General features: G+C 45.4%; 1 protein-coding gene and 1 long non-coding RNA gene across 4 annotated transcripts in view; both read left to right on the top strand.

Moving 5' to 3' along the window:
- ENO1 (enolase 1) overlaps positions 1 to 17,106 on the top strand; it is a 273,184-nt gene that overhangs the window by 195,642 nt on the left and 60,436 nt on the right. The gene's annotated exons all lie outside the window — the stretch shown is intronic.
- LOC146599235 (uncharacterized) lies at positions 90 to 4,923 on the top strand. 2 transcript variants are annotated; one of them, XR_014895075.1, is made up of 5 exons: positions 90 to 169; positions 1,789 to 1,884; positions 2,009 to 2,147; positions 3,700 to 3,997; positions 4,878 to 4,923. It is a non-coding gene; the product is annotated as an uncharacterized LOC146599235 (long non-coding RNA). The 2 variants fall into 2 exon arrangements; XR_014895074.1 differs by having other exon boundaries at positions 1,962 to 2,147.

The following is a 17,106-nucleotide window of genomic DNA, read 5'->3' as shown; positions in this document are numbered from 1 at the left end:
CCGGGCGTGCTGCGCTGCCGCCCCCGCCCCGCGCGCCCCACCTGGCAGTGCCTTGTTTATTTATTTATTTTTCTTTATATTTTTTTGGAGGGGGGAGGAGGAGCTCCCTTTGCTGTTGCTCACCCGGACAGGAACTGAGGAGGACCGCAGGAGTCGTTCGCGGTGGGAGGTACGCGAGCGCCGGCCCGCTAGAGCTAGCGGGAGGCGCCGTGTGCGCAGCAGCGGGGCGCGGGGCGCCGGCCCCGGTCCTGCCCCTGCCCCGGGGCAGCCGGCACGGCGGGGGCGCCGGGTGATGCCCGGCTCTCCACCCTATCTGAAGACAGCCCCCTGCTTACCTTTTGTTTAAGCATTTTGCCGAACCGTGCTCCGCCCATCTTTTAGAAGAGCTACGAGAATGTTTCCTCACATGTTTTCTTTTTCTTTTGCTCACTTTGTTTGCCTCTCTGATACAAAATTTATTCATTTGTAAGGACCCCACACCTCTCACCATCTGTGCAGTCTGTTTTGATGTTTTATCTGCTGTATATGCCAGTGAGTTCGGGGGTTTCTGCCTACTGAGGGTGATTTTGGTTATTTATTATGGGCTTCGTAATTTTTTTAGCAGTGGTGTGAGGTGCGCTTTTTTTTTTCTTTTTACTAAGACTAGAGAAAAGGGTTATTTTGTGAGAACTCTAAGTAAACACATAATACTTGATTACGTATACCTCTTTCTTCTAGCAACTGCTTTGCTTCTGCCATTGATGATATTGGTAAGCAGTAGCATTAGAATTAGAAATGAACCATGCCAGCAAGGAGCAGTTGTAGTTACACAGACTTTCACATTTGCAAACAGGCAACTGCAGAGCTTGAGCCTTATAACCCTTTAACACTGACAGAGCCAGTGAGTATGTTGGTCAAAGATACTACAGCTCTCCTGTTCCTTGCAGAGCTTGTAGTCTAGCAGTATAACACGTACGTGTGTGGGTGGTGCTGGATCTAGGGCTTTGCTTCAGGCCCAACAAATCCAACAAAGCCGGGTGCACTGAAAACTATGTTGGTGTTGTGCTCTGTGAAACGATTTACTCCATCCAAATTCCAAACGGGGACAGAGATGCAAAGGACTCTTAAGCAATATGAGGCACTTTCTTACTTYTCATTGCGCTCTGTACCTGACCCAAGGTGCTTAGTACAGGCATCTCCAGCGGCCACCAYGTATGTCATGTCATCTCACACTGTGCTTTGTCCCCAAGAAAGTCAATTGATCTATTTTAAGTGGCCTCTGAAAGATGAGGCACAAAAAAGAGGAGTGAGTTACATTACTGAACAGGAACATGAGGCCAACTGAGTTTGGTGGTGTTATGCTAGGGATGCTTGTTGTTTTGTCCTTTTGACTGCAGGTTTAAATTCTCTAAAACTAGTTTTGTGGGTTTGTGGGGCTTTTTAACATTCTTCTCACTTGGTCTCTGACGAAAACAGCTATGTAGACAGACAGAACTATGGATAAGCTTTAGGGAAGTTGTTTGATCAGGGTAAGAAAGGAGGAACTCATCTGAAAACAGTGAGTGTTTATTTGTGCTAGCTGACCAGTTACATTCTCTAATACTTTGCTCTGTTTCCAAGAGTTCTGTATTACTGAGTATGGATAAGCTCATAACATAGGTGAATTAACGGCAATTTTCATYATCAGTAGTGAGGGAAAAGAATGTTTCTCTGTCCTGACCTGTTGGCGTCTCAGTGACATACACAACTGTAGGACTCTAATCTCATTTAGTGCTGTGTATTTATTGTTTGCATTTGAATGTGTTCTAGGAGCAGTGACCAGGCATCGAAACTGTGTCCAGCCTGTCTGAAGCAGCCTTTCCCAGAAACAAGGTTCCTTAACACTAATGACAAGAGAAGGCTTTGGTAAGAAGAATTAGTTTAAACAAATCATATGTTACTGAAGRCAGAGTTTGATCTCCCTGCCCTGGGCCTTTCTTTAGGTACTCTTCCCTAGTCAGGAGAGTCTGCTGTGGTGCCTCTTCACTAGGGAAACAACTAAGATGCACGGTACACGGTRAGCATCTCGGCGCAGAGGATGGCGATGACTTCAGCTGATAGAAGAGGCTCTCCTGAAGTTCTCTGGGCATAGTGGCGAGTGGCTGACYGAGCAGTTGTGCGTCTCTAAGGTAAACTTCCCTAATGCAGCTCAGACAAGGGGGAGAGCAGTGCGGGCAACAGATCTTGTTTTGACACTTTGCCTCTTGCTCAAAGGCAAGGATGTGCAAATAGGGGACTCTGCAAAGATCCCTCTTAAGTCCTGGTAAAGGAGGAGCCTGAGCTTAGCCAGCAAGGAAGGACAGAAGTGCTCTGGCAGTAAGATCTCTGCTGCGACTCAGCCTAGTGGTGTTCCCTCTGTCCCAGCAGGCAGAACTTGAGAGAGGGTGCTGTTGGGGGGGGGAATGTTCAAGAACTTCCAGGGTTGGATAAATCTGCCTTTCCCAGGTCCACCTACTCTGTAAAACTAAATTTCTGGGACGGATGTGCTAGAGCAGACAAGCGGCTGCTCACTGATATTGACTTCAGGTTTGTGATCTATGGCTARTGCTTGCAGGCTGCTTGGTTAATGAGTCATGGGTGCTCAGGTGTGGCTTACAGTCCTCTGAAAACTGCAGTGCACCGGACTCTGCCCAGGCCTCTCCCTAAGTACTGAGTCAGCAGGACCCCGGATAGCCTGCTGTACTTRGCTTACACCAACTGCTGCACGATGGTGCCAATTAGGAGAAGGGCTAACCTTGCTTCCAGGAGATATGGCAGCGCTACAGCCTTAAATGGGACCATCTCCTTTGCAGTACTGTTTTGCACTGGTCACCACTGAAAAGTACTTTGTCCAGGGCATGTCTACACTCCCGTAAATGACACTCATGTAGACATAACTAGCTCAGCTGCTACTAGAGCTGTGAACTATTTGTGTAAGTGCCAAAATAGCAACTTAAAAAATAAAAATAAAAAAGAATTATACGATGTGATACCTAGAGAAGAACTAGTGTGTATGATATTTGGCAAATTAACCACATAGCGAATCCAATAGAGCATTTGGAACATTTCTGCTTATGTTATCTTTGGCTAATGAGATTCAGTCTGAGTGTGTTTTGTTGAAGTTAGGTAAGGTTTGGGGAGGGCACCGTGTAAAAGGAAGAGAACAGAGAACAAGCAGTAAATTCAGTGTGTCTGATACAAAGGTGCGTTCACTCTCTTGGTAACACAAGTACTAGGTGCTCTTCAGATCAGTATTTGAAGAGCTTGCAATCAAAGTTAAGATGTGGCTGTTGGACAACTCTAATCTCTGTTGTTTCTGAGAGTTTCTGTCCTTCTCAAAGTGCTGGAAGGTTTATGGAAAGAAGCTAAGAGTAGGTCTGGCTTCAGCCTGCAACATGGTCCTGGTGCTACAAAATTGCTGCTGCTTTTTCATTTCTGTCACCTCTACTGAACCTAAGATAACCTGTTACCCAAACGGCTGTGTCCCCCTGAGCTGAGCGGCTAGCTGAGAATCCCCAGGGTCAGGAATGCAGCTCTCCGACAGGTAGAAATGCAGACCAATCTTGGACTGGGACTCTTATCTTTTTCACGGTTGGTCACTCTGTTTATCCACCTTGTGCAATTTTTGCCCGTCTTACTGTGTCTTACAGAAAAGAATCACCAGTATTGTCTCTTTTTCATTAGTTCTGCTTTTCATTTTAGGCAGCCTGTGACTCAAAGCAAAGGTATTGTCCTGTTTCCTTATTAGCTGTGAGATTGGCCTGCAGGAGTGGTAGCAGCACGTGAGGTGGAGCTGCAGCTATATCGGGGAAGCCGGAACTGTCTGAGTTTGCAGAGTCTGAGCTATGAGACAGGTGTCTGCACCTCCCTGGCKTTTGTACTCAGCCTGCTTGCAGTATATCAGTCCTAGCAGCAGAAAACTGAAGTCACTAGGGAGCTCAGATGGACTTGGGGTACCAATACCAGCTGGATCATCTTCTACCACGGGACCATAAAACTGGTAAATATCTTTCTTATCTGGGCTCCTGTCAATACATGTCTCATAAGTAAAATTTCTGTTATGTGATTAACTGAAAAAAGAAAAGCAAACAGGAGCTGTTGAGCAGTTTGTCTTGTACTTAGRGAATTAAGATGCCATAGGGAATTTGGAGATAAGAGGAAGAAAGTGAAGGGAAAAATATGATACTCATACTGCTTAATAAGCTCTGCGAAGAGTCATAGCCCAGTACTGTTTCCTGGTTGACCTGATGGCAGATCCCAGGAGCTCAAGTAGAGGATGAGRTGATTCAACACTGGTTTGTAAACTCTCAAAGAGACTAACCCAAAACTCAGGATCTGCATATTCTAGGACTCAAGTCAAAGTCAGAATTTACTTTATCAAATGCATTCTTAGCTTAGAAAGGTAAACCTGGCTTCTTGTAAGTTAGGAAAGCTGACTATTTGGGGAACAAGATACTTCCTCTCCTACCTAAAGGTTCATACAGGAAAGTAAACAGCTTCTTTGGGAGAGAAAGAGTCTCTGTTCTTACTCTGCAACCTCCACTTAGTGTTATAGCTTTAAAATGATTCTTCTATGAGATGCCAGCTCATCCTGTTAAGGATAATAGGCTCAATTTGACATTACTTCTGAGTCTGTGGGGTAGAAATGGATTAAGGTGGGTCAGAACACCCTGTATAAAAGAAATTGAGCATCTTGCTAGTTTTGAAGTTAGCCTTGCTTTGAGCAGGAGGTTGGACTAGCTGACACCCAGAAGTTTCTTCTGACCTAAATCTTTCTAAGTCTGAAAACCGTCATTTGATCTTTTTTATTTGGTAAGTTTTCTYCTACACGTTTCCAAGATGAAACTAGACTCTTCAGCTTTTATTTTGCCTTAAAACAGGAAGTACATGAAGCCTACAGAGACAGAGGGTCTGTTTGCATCAAGTTTCCAGCAGTTGTTTAAATCTTTTCTTTTTTTAATTAAATAAAGCAAACAAACAAAAAACCCCTTTGTCTAATTCTTCAGGCGCTACCGCAAGGCTAGTGCCTGGGGCGGTCACAGCTTGGAATTCCCTTGCTGGCTGCAGAAGGATGACACGACACGGGGAGTGAACTTGAAGCAAGCACGCTCGATTACATGAAGCTATGACAAAATGATTGCTGCCAATCTTACCTGACAGGACTTTTTACCTTTTTCAGAATGCAGCCTTTCCCTAGCAGGAGCATATTTCTGCCCTCCGCACCCACCAGCTTTTTGCCTTATAAAAGCGACTGCTTTACAGGCTAATTCCTTGTAGTGCTACATGATCTGCCAAGCAGCTTCTTTCTGTTGATCTGTCACCCATGTGGTAACATCAAGGCTAAGCACAAGCTTGTATCCAGCCACTTACCATGGTACAGAACTGGAGAGAATTAGTGTGATTTGTGCAGACTGGGTCGCCTCTCTCCAGGAAAAGCACCCACAAAGCCAACATGAAACAAAATGGGTCTTCTACATCTATGGTTCTACATATTCTACATCTGTTCTGCTATCTTCTCTCCCTGAAGAGAAAACTGTCTTTTGKGGATGAACTCTGAGCCCTTAAGTGGCAAACTCAAATGTTTGTGACCCTATAAACTTTCACTGGCACCTCTAGCTTTTGAGTTGTGCTTRGGGATGCTGATATGCAACGTGCTCTCATTACTGTAGCTTTCAGCCACAGTTCCCTAAGGTAGCATGCTTTCCACAAACACACGGTCACAGTAAATTTGCCAGGTACTCGGMCTAAAGAGAGGAGAAAAAGGTTGTCTGCTAGCCAAGCTGCTGAACCAGAAAAGTTGCTCAGTTGATTACAGCCAGCACCTTTGTACAGGTCTCTTCCAACTCCAACTAAACTAGTCAGATTGCTTGGTTTTCCCCTTTAGACTTCCAAGTTTTTCCTGAGTCAGCCTSCTGTAGATATACAGCCTCTGATTGCCTGGAAACAAAAGAGCAAACTTGAGCTGGACAGTTTTCTTGGGTATTGCAAATGCTTTTCCTGCAGGCACAGCAGGGAATAATCRCTTATATGGTCCCAAGTCTCTGCAGAAAAGGTGCTTTTTCTTCAATCCCTTAGCTTCTGTTGCATAGCTTTCAAAACTGATTTTCTAAAGCTTAAAGGATCCATGATTTACTGCTAGCTTGTTTGGGCTCCACATGGTGGAAGATTTCATCCACATCTGTGGAGGAGACGTATGGATTTCCCATTTGTGGAAAAAAAATCAGCCATCCCAGATTCATGTCCCTAAAAAGCTTGAGCTACATCTTATGTGTTCTTTCCAGGYGCATCTAGAGGAAGAGGTGGAGAAGGATGCTGCTACATAATTTCCTGTGAGGTAGTTTCTTTTATACTTAATACCACAAAGGTCTTCAGTCSATATTAAGGAAAGATGATGTTTTTCTAAGATGACTCTGCAGTGATTTGGGAGAAAGAATTTATCTCCTCTGCTGCAGCCCAGTTATTAGTGTTAATGGAGAATAAACTCTTGCAGGTAGGGATGCTTTCTTCTGCTGTATCATTCTACTATGCCTAGCACAGCAGTACTCATTCAGTAGATACCTTGGACTGTATCTACTACAAAACAACTGCTTTGTCTGCACYAACTTAAATTGCCTGGATTTATAGAACATTAGTCTGAAAGGATGTTTTTCTTACCAACAGTCTTCTTTCTTTTCTCTTCCCCATGCTTCAGTCTTAYGTGTATGTGGTGATGTGCACATGGGCTGGTGCTGTTCTACAGATTGTTATTGATCTGCCCTTACGGACCCAGTACCTAGAAGATGAAATATTTTCACTTTCAGACATGATTTCACTGGGGACAAGGAAAAGTGCATGAGGGTGTTGCCCATGCATTACTGCTCTTTCTTTCTGCATTGTCAAAAACTTATTACCCATTGGTGACAGCAAGACAAAACCCTAAGCTAAGATCTCTGGCTGCCAGCAGCAGGACTACAGCTGGTTAGAGCAGACTGAGACATTTAAGTGTCTAAGATGAGGCCTTTGCAACTCAGCGCTTGAGTAGATTAGGGTGGACCAGCTGAGTGATACAGAGTCTGCACTCCCTCCTTTTGGCTTTGGGTGGTGGACGTGTTTTTGTTGGCTGCYCATCCTGTGAGGCTTGAATAAAAGGGTGATTTTGCTGCTCTACGTTCTCCCAGAGCACTGGACAGTCTCATATGGATGATTTGTGTTCAGTTTCCCTAAAGCACTAGGAGTTCTTACAGGTAACAAGCAGCAGTAGAGGGCAGGTAAATATGATCTGGAAAATTAAAAGCAGGATCATTGTTCTGCTGCACAGATACAAGGTGGTTCCCAAAGCATCTTCTCTCTGGCTTTRTCATGCTTAATTTTCAGTGGCTTAAAAGAGAGTTTTAGTTCCCTGAACAGGTGATTCTGCAGTCTCATAGGTCTCTTGAGGATGAAATGAAGAAGTATCTTCCTCTTCTGTACCTGATTGCTTTGCTCTTCTGCAGCTCTGCTTGTCCCTGACCTGTTAATTGCCTTTGAGATAGTCTGGTTTGTACTGATCCTGAAGGGAAATATTGGAGAGATGATTAGGTCATTGTTTAAACAAGTCAGCTAATTCCAGAGTGGGACACATTTTCAGGGCATGGAGGTAGGGACTGTTTTCAAGTCTTGATTTTTTGATGTTTTTGGATTGTTTGCTTTTTTCCTYAGGGTGAAAAGGGTGCAGTTAAGGGATTTGTTAATTAACCATGGCTGTCTCAGGGGTTACAGGGAATGGAGCCTTCTTTCTGTTGTTGCAATGCCCGGTGGGTTCTCTGTGCTGGTTTGGTTGGCATGTAGTTGCATCTATTTTACCTTGTCAGTCTTCTCTGATCTTATACAGAGGGCATGAGCACTCCCTGTCACCTGCACTGCCATCCTGTGCAACGGAAACAAGAGGGCTTCATCTCATGACTCGAAATAAACCCAACGATATCTTGGGTTGCTTTGTTAGGAAAAGGTGCTCCCAAACACTGGCAGTCCATCTCACATCTCAGTGATCCATTCTGAAGACTCAGGGTTATTCAGGAGTCTGGGGCTTCTAAGGTCTGCTTTTCTGTTCAAGTTTTTCTGATTCTTGCCTTTCAGTTGGTGCTTACATCTCTCTCTGCAAGATGGCACGCTTCTGTGATACTTCTTAGAAGATGAGACATGGTTTCACTGTAAGCAAAACAGAGTCTAAATTCTTTCTTGTTCTCATTCTTTCTCAGCTCACTCCATCTTGTTATCCAAACACACGCTCATCTCATGTGCATTTAACCTGTATTAGGAAGGGGAATAGAAAACTTAAAKGTCTCAGCGTATACTTAGTCAAAAAGTATACTTAGTGTGGCCAGTGGATTACTGAAAGAAATCAGAAGCAGCTGAAAGCTTTAGAAAAGCCAGAATGAGCTCCTAGCTGTGTAGTGTTTTACCTTTTTACTTCTGTGTTGCACCAGAGGCCTTAGGAGTAACAACCTGCTTTCGAAGCTGTGATGCAAGAGTGAAGGAATTGCTTTGCCCTGAAAGTTCTCTCTCATGTGTTCATGTATTTCCAGGAACWGAGTGTTTTAGGAACCCTTGGTAACATACGTATCTTGTGTATCTTTGGTTGTTTCATGCCATTCCATGTGTATATTAGGAAAGTCAAATGGTTTTAGTGCAAATAAGTACTGGTTCCYTTTTTTGTTTGTTTTRCAGATGACTTCCCAGTAAGTTCTCCTTCTGTCTAACACCATGCGTGACTTAAGAGAAAAGCTGTGCAGTCAAGAGAACCCATCAAGAGYCTGAACAGTGTTGTGTCTTAAACTACTAAGCACTACTACTACTAACTGGAAATGTTTTATTCTTCCACAATCTTGCCTAAACGGGGTTGTTTGAAACTTGGGATCTAAGAAAGATAAATATGGATTGCAGACAAGTAAGGTGGATTTATCTTGTTAATATTTGTAATGCCTAGAGGCCTTGACTGAGATTGGGGGTAAAGAACAGGATATCTGTCAATTTAGTTCTGAATCTCTTCTCCCTTGAACTGTTTTCTTTTGTACTACTGCAATTGCTTTATTGACTCTTTATTTGTCCCCAGACTTTTGTCTTCTGTGGATAAGAAGAAAGGTCATTGAACAGCCAACTATAACTTCTCTCGTTGTGTGATGCCAGCTGTGAGTGTTTCTTTGGCAGTGTCTTAGCTGGTTGTTGTGAGCAATAGTTGAGGAAGCAATCAGCAAGTATACTGCCCTAGAAGTGCTACACATTGTTGGGCCTACCTCGTATCTCCCTGACTTGAGAGTTGGATGTGGATCCAGATTGGGATGCTGCCCAGGTGGACTGTGTTGCGCTGGAGCTTGAGGTGTTTGTGATGGAGCAGAGGGCTAATACAAAAAAATGCCACAGGATGCCAGATGATGCAGTCACTGCACAAGAGAAGATAAATGTATTGCAAGTTGCTCTGTTCTTTCTTTGTCCTTCCACACATGGCTTCCTGAAAGTAAAATTTCAGCTACTGCTAGTACTGCTCTGAAAATATGGCAGTGAGTACTGAGAGAAGGGTCTCCCTTTAGGAAGAATTTGTTTGAGCGTTGGTAATGACAGACTAGCTTGGCTTTGAGCTGGTTTGCAACTCAGCTGTAATCACTATTTCTTCTGGTTGCTGGTCAGCAGTTGTGCATGATGCAAAGCACAGCCTTGGAGTTCCCAGGTCATCTGCTTCACAGATTGAAGCTGTTCAACTGCAAGAGCATTTGAGTCAGTGGTGCGAATCTCCAGATGCAAGAGCACAGATGCAGGAGGGAGCAGAGACCTTATGGGACTGTCCTGTGCCTTGCTTGAGGTTTTGAACTAGATTCCACAGGTGAAAGATGGACAGCCTTGGGCACGTTTGAGTTACTCTCTATTTCTATCCTGTAGGGAGTCTGTGGTATTGAAATGTCCCTAGCTGATGTGCTGTAGGCACATGCAGTCACGTGCCTAAAAGCYTGGTTGATCTTTCTGGGGGAGAACTGATGAGATTTTAATGATACAATGAAACATATTACTCACTGCCTTGTTTGGATAAGAGGGAGATGAAGAGGATTTATGGAAAGGACAAGTCTAGGATATGGGTCGCATATTTGTGAGGGAGGAAATGTAAGAACACCCCAAGCTTGGAAGGGGGAAAGGCCTTGCCTAAGTCTTATTTAAACTTCCAGTAGCTATACAGAGGATAGTAAGAATTCACTTTGTTTTTGATTGAATCAAGCTGGTTTTTTACTTCATTCTCTATGGCTGCAACTGACTGGGCATCAGCTGGCTGTTGTGATCCACCCCTTTAAAACATTAGCTGTGATTTTGGTTGCACGTACTTCTGTAAGCTCTTTCTTTTTTCTCTTCCCTTCYCTTCCCCTTTTTTCTTTTCAAAGGTGGCATAATTGCGCCAGTCTAGGTTACAGGGAGCTGTGAAATGTAAAGAACTATCTAAAAAAAGTTCTGTATTCAGCAGGTAATGGATGGCTGGAARGGAGCAGAGTCTCCTTCTGTTGCAACTCTTCTGAAACTTTATCTCTGTCTTTGCAGAGTGTTTCAAGGTGGAACACCACCTTTCCGGAAACTAGTAATTTTTTATGGCTTTTTTTTCTTTTAGGATTATTCTTCTTTTTAGAGCAAAGATAACCATTGGTCTCAGTGCTGTTGTGGGGGAGAAACGTAGTGTGTTTTAATTCCTAACTTAACAGCATCATAGATAATATAAATACCTAAAGAATAGCACTGGGCACACGCCTCTCCGGAGCAGTTGCCCTCCGAGTGATTGCCCTTCCTTCGTAATGTGCTTTCACAAAGCACCACCTCTCCGGGCCTCCGTGGAGCCAGGGCAGCGGCGGGAATGTGGCTAGGGTGGCGGCCGGACGCCCGGGCTTGACCCATCTCGCTCACCGTGCAGTTCTGGAGCAACTTCACCTGTGTTAATAAAGTCAGTGACTTTGGATTCCAGTATGTAAGATAATGTTCTTCTCTTCAAGCTTCCTGTACCTAACTTTGGTGTAGTGGTCATTAACCAGGGAGGATGGTAGTGACTGCTTCTGAAAATATAAATGAGCATTGTATTTCAAAGAATTTGGTTAAATTCTGCTCTTTTTCCCTGTAGAAGGTGCAGCTACTGCAAACAGCACTGAAGACCAAGTGACACTGTTGCTCTGGAGCTGTGTTTTGGGGCCATGACCATGGCTGAGCTTGTTGGCTGGAGGAATAGGAGCAGCTGTGCACCAGTCTGCTGAGGGCTGAGCACCCAGCACCCATGCATGGGGKGAGAGCGTTGTTTAACACAAGCATTTTATGTCCCTTTCCACGAAAGGAGAGCAAGGGGGAAGATTTGGTGTTCTGCAACATGATTCTGGGGTCATTTTTGGCTTCTGGGCAGTAGATATTGAGCACAGAGTGAACGTCCTTGCATCAGTGAAAGAAATAGTCTCCTGGGCTCTGAACAGCTTCCCAYTAGCAAAACTGTCTCTCTGCTGCTTTGCACCTCATCTGCGTGCAATAACTTGTGTGAGTGAGCTTTCCTTCGTGGTAACCAGGAAAACTGACACGCTCCATGACTCTTCCTGCGCTGGTGGTCTCATTAGCTTTTATATCCCTGTCTCATCTGCATCAAAACTGCAGACTGTAGGCAGAGCTTTATGCTGCAAAGTATACTGTACAGCTCCAATTCCATTTACGGTAAAAGCTACCCCCCAAAAAAAWTTCTATTTGGCCTATTTTTCTATTACAAAATGTAAGAGATGCAGTCCGTATACTTGTCTTAGATGACCAGATCTAATGTAATGTTTTTTACTTACTGCATATTTTAAGTTTCACTTAATGAACAATGTTAATACCTTTATTTTTCTCCTTGCAACCACAGCATGCAGRAATATCCCTTATTAATGTAATAATTTAAATTTGAAATGGAAAACTATCACAACACTGGGAGCATACTCTTAATTCATTGATTGTGCTGGCTTGACTCCAGCAGTGTAGCTAATTATGCTCCGTCTGCATAAAATTCCCCTTGTAGCTGGTGGCTTTTGTCAGCTGCTGGCTTGAATTCCTGTGCAGTCCCTGCAGCCTGACTATGCATTTTTGATGCTAACGGAAAACTCCTAAAAATGACTAAGTAGCTCTCCTTYGTGGAAGGAAGGGCACTGGGCTCGCCGATCAGACTCGGTGCAGTGCTCTACCAGTAGTTATGTCCCGTTTCAGCAGCTGTGCGTGGTCTTCTCTGTTGATGGGTAAGGAAGACCCAAGGAAGACTTACTCCAGTCTCCTACTGGAGATGGGTAAGGAGGACTCCGTAATGCCCCGACTCAGCTTGATCCAGCAGCTCTGCACGTGCCAGGCTGCCCTGAGGCTGCTGCTCTCGCCCGGCGCTGAACGTGCAAACAGGCGAAAGTGTGTTGCTCTAATAGTGGACGCTCGCGTTGGGCTGGTTAAAGGAGGTAAGGGAGCTGCACGTTGCAGTCTCCCGAGAATCACGAGCAAGGTTTGAGTACCTGCTCGTGTTGCAAAGGTGGTGCTCTGACACTGAAAGCAGACCTGCCTGCTTTGGAAGGTATTTTCTAAGAYGTTATTGAATAGCAGAGGGGATGGGAGGCAGGAGAATGGGGGAATTAATCCAGAAGTAGCAGCAGAAAAACATCAGTACTGGGACTTATATAATCAAGATAAAAACAAGCAAGCAAAAAATCTTGTATGGCACTGGTTGATTCTGGAAGTCCTAGAATAAATTTAAACTATTTATGGTACTACTTTCTGAACTGCTTTCTGATTATTGTAATAGCACAAGAGGAACTTCAGTTGTACTATACTGGCGACTGTTACTGTGCGATTCCTCTGTTTCCTGATGGAAAGAGGAGCTGCTAGCGATAGGTTTCCTTCACAGAAAAAAGGATTAAACCGAAACAACAGGTGGCTGCGTGCCTGCTAGCGCTACAGGAGTTCCTGGTGCTCAGCGAGGATCGCATGCTTCTGCACCCCAGGCCTCCCTTCACTGAGCTTAGTGAAATACTACCGGCGACGTGTCTGTGTGTGCGAGAGGGAGCTGTTTCATTTATCAGCTACTCTAGCCTAGCATTTACTGGCTGCCTTTTCCCAGGGGATCTGCCGCGCAGTTTTTTTTTKTAGCTAGTAGAAGCTTGGTCTATTTGCTCGGATGCTTGGGGGAAAAGAATGAAGTGTGTAAGTAAGTCTGTATAGCTGGTGTAATTTGTACAGTGTAACAGCACTACCTGCGTGGCTGAGTGGGTTCTGTTTCCGTGGGGTAATCCCCAGGTTCCTCTGCAGCATGTCTGGATTTGCCATTTAGGGACAGGGTTCTCCTGTTTGTCCATGTTAAGCTTATTCCTTTCAAAAAGATCACCTGCTGAGGCTGCTACGTGCTGAGGTCTCCTGCAGACCTCTAGACAGGTAGGGCTGGGAGTGAATGAAAGATGCTGTTTTGGTGCTTTTTGCCTTTAGGCACCTTCTTTATTTCTCCTCCTCTGCATGGGATGCAGATGGAGACACAGACTTGGCAGGAAAACTTTTTCACTCTTTGCCAGCCGTGAAACTCAAACTTTTTATGATTTCCTCACTCCAAGAGGAGTCGGGGACACAGTGTATGTCCTGTACAGCTCCAAATGACCATGGTGGGCTCTGTGTACACTTACATATATTGCAGATTGCTTCCAAATGTCTGTTCTCTGTAGGCAACACAGCCTCCCACGCTGCCAAGCTTCCAGCATGACCCTTTGCATGAGAATATCAGATTCTTCCTGACAGACGTGGTAGCACCTAACTGTGCTTCTTACAGAGCTGTCTTGACCCCAGTGTTTGCCAGATAAAACCTTTCAGATCTTCAAAAGCTGTTTTGCTGAAAACCRATGCCGCGTGAGTTGGCTGCAGTGTATGCAGCTATTTATCTGTCTGCCTCCTTGCTAAGTGTTCTTCATAGAATATGTAGGGAATGTATTTCCTGGCTTCTTCAGGAATCTTACAGGCTTTTTGCTTGATGATACTTCTAAATCTCTTGCCTGGGTGGATGTTGTAATACGTACATTGTGCCTTGCGCTGCAGTAGCCAGGCTGTGCTGAAGATCTGTGCCAGTGAACAGTTAATGCGTGATGCGTGTAATTTTGCACTCTTGTGAGGGAAAGAGTAGGAGCTGGGTGTCTTGTTGCTCCCAGGCTGAGCCCTAAGAAGCTGATGAGTATAAAAATAAATAAATAAATAAAAGCTGCAGGCGTGAGGCAGGAATAACTTAGGGTGACCAAAGTGAGGAGGCTGCTGGTGGCAGAGGAGTCTGCCTCCGCCAGGCTTGGGCAGCGTCTCCTGCTAGATCCGGGAGCTGCTGGCAGGGAAATACTACTGCTTGGAACGGCAGTGACCTCTTGTGGGTCGAGGAGGGCTGGTGGAGCCGGGAGCTGGCGCTGGAGTCCGGGGGAGTTATCCTCTKGTAATTACGCTTATGGCCCTGGAGCGCACGCCGCAAAGGCCGTGCAGACCCCGCTGCTGGGCAGCAGGACGGCACCACGACAGCTGGTGCCAGCTCTGCTCCTCAGCACGCGCACGTGCTCTGAAGCTCTGATGGGGCAATGTCCTCGTTCAGGAGCAGCCCAGACTCTTCTCTCCCCTTGGCAAACCCAGAATTGGCCTTCTGGAGCCTCAGAGGAGCTGGGTAGAGTAAGATCAAGATTTTTATTTGTGAACTTTTTCCATAGAGTCTGTTTATCTCTGACAAAAGCCATCTCGTTGSTCTGGTGCAAATCAGGAGAATAACACAGTACTGTGCAAGCAAGCCTCACGGCTGTGATACTCAGAGGGGTTGTGGGGGTCTCAGCTCCTAACAGTCATGTAAAAGGCCTGAGGCATAAAAACATTCCTGGTCAACTAAAAACTGTGCCTGAGCCCAGCTCCCTGGCCAGCTGCAAAGTCAAAATTTCTTATTGAAGCATTTTTTGCTATTGTTATGCCAGTGCAATCTATYTTACAGTTAGTGGAGGAGAACTTATGTAGGTAGCTACAGCTAACTGATGCTTTACAAGATGCAGGGGGTAGCTTGTGTGTCAAAGCTTTCTAATGATCAGTGAGATGAATTAAAAGTCAGGAAACGGTGAAATTCTCAAAGGAGACGTTTCATCTCAGATGTTTCTTTACAACAACCTGATCACTTGGATTTTGCTTCTCCCTGCCCTGAGCTAAATAGATCACTGCCTTTGACTTGTCAGGTATTTTTAGGTAGTTTCCAAATATTTCTGTTTTCTGGAGAACTGCAGATTCCACAGGACTGAAGGTAGGAATGCGTTTCTGGGCAGACAGCTGCACTGCTCCCCTGCAAATGGGAGGTAGCAATATCAAGACTACAGGAATGCAAAAGATATGCGGGGCAGTGGATGTCTTGCTCATGCAGATGTCAAGAAAAATGGAAGGTGGTGGGGACTCTAGTGAGAAGTTATCTGCCTTTTATTGCTCAGTTTTGAAGCAATAACTCTTCCTGCATGCCATGATGTTAGGTGACTTCTCTGTGTAATTTAACGATATTTACATTTTCAGAAAATAGGGAGAGGGCCAGCAAAGGATGATATGGCTGTGCTATTTATTTCTGAATRCTGAGGGTTAAAGTACTTCTCTCAGTAAAACTGGACAAACAAGAATTTGAATTTTCACTGTAACTTATGTGTTGTGATTAAAACTCTCTTCTATCCAGTTCTAAAAAAGAAGTCTAAGKTGGGTCATCAAAATATATGGAAACAAACAATTACCTTGTAAGACAAAGAATTAAGCTGTCTTGTTGGACCACGTCTGCCACCAAAAACACCACCCAAAATCCTGGCTTGAAGATCAAGTGGTTTGTCTGGATGTGCGTGATAGATGGGTGGGTCTGTCTTCTTTTTTTATWTTTGTGCTATGAAAGTGGGGAGAGGGAAACAAAAGTAAAAAGCCAAGAATGTACAAGAGCAACCACTAGAAACAGCCTTGACAAAGTTTTGTCTTACTGTTTTTTGGGTTAGATGGTGACTAAAAGGAGCCTGGATTAATGAGTTAATGTCAGGCTGTGTTCAGGGGAAGCACAACTTGCCACAACTTCCTTATCCTATAAAGAACGTGCCCTAAAGAAAAGGACATTGGCTCCAGAATAAATTCCTTCTAGAAGGAAAAGCCTGCCAGACTGAAGTCTAAGCCTTAAAGGTCAAAAAGGTATGTAGAAAAAAAAAATTTTTTTAACGAAGTAATTTTAAGACAGAGTAAATGCCAGATGCATCAAGGTGACCAAGAGGAAATGCAACAAGCCTGGATATAGCTGGAGACTTAGTAAAGATAATTTGAGTAATAATTGAAGAAAGCTCTGAAGCTGCATCTACGACTTCTGGAGAAGCATTGGTATGACTTGCGCTCAGAGGTGGATCTCCGGAGAGGAAGCACCGTGGTGCCCGGGCAGCACGGGAGGGACGGCTGCACGGTGGTCTGCGTGGGGAGCGCTCTGCGCGCGGACTCGAATGGATCCTTCGCTGCTGAGAGCTGGGAAATGATTAAGCCATTTTGTGGGGGAAGTGCCCTGAAATGATAGCAACCTCCGTGGGAACATAGGCACGTTATCGCTAGCCAAATCAAAGCTGGTTTTGCGGCGTTGTCTGTATGGAAGAGAATGAAGCATTAGGCAAGGTAGAAGCAGCTTGTAAGTTCCTTGGGAGCAAGTGCTTCCTTACCAACAGTAGGTGAATCCTCCGTCGCGTTTGCTCACGCTCTTCTGCCTCGCATGGACGGCAAGGACAGCAGTGGCACCAGCCCGGCGGGGCGAGCGCCTCGGGAGGCCGGMCGGACGGACGGACGGTCGCGGTGCCCGCTGTGCCTCTCTGAAACTCCCGGTACCGACCCAGAGAGCGAAGGGCGGCTCGCTCGRGCACTCCCCGCTGTGCCTTAAGACAGGGCAATAAAAAAGCCTTTTTCCCCCTGGACTGGCGCCTCCTGCCCTGCTGCAGCGGGCGGTGCTGTGGGGGGTTTCTCTGCCTCCGGGGGCGTGCGGTTTGGGGGGTGTTTTGTGTTTCGGTGCGTTTGCTCAAGCTGCTCGGGGCCGCGCCCGCGCTCACATGACGGCCGGGCTGAGCCGAGCCGGGCCGAGCCGGGCCGGGCCGGCCC

This window comes from Rhea americana, unplaced genomic scaffold, assembly GCF_003343005.1.
Source record: "Rhea americana isolate MKP2758 unplaced genomic scaffold, rheAme1 scaffold_143, whole genome shotgun sequence".
NCBI classification, from domain to species: domain Eukaryota; kingdom Metazoa; phylum Chordata; class Aves; order Rheiformes; family Rheidae; genus Rhea; species Rhea americana.
The sequence above is the reverse complement of the archived record's forward strand: the minus strand, read 5'-3'. Positions and strand labels throughout refer to the sequence as shown.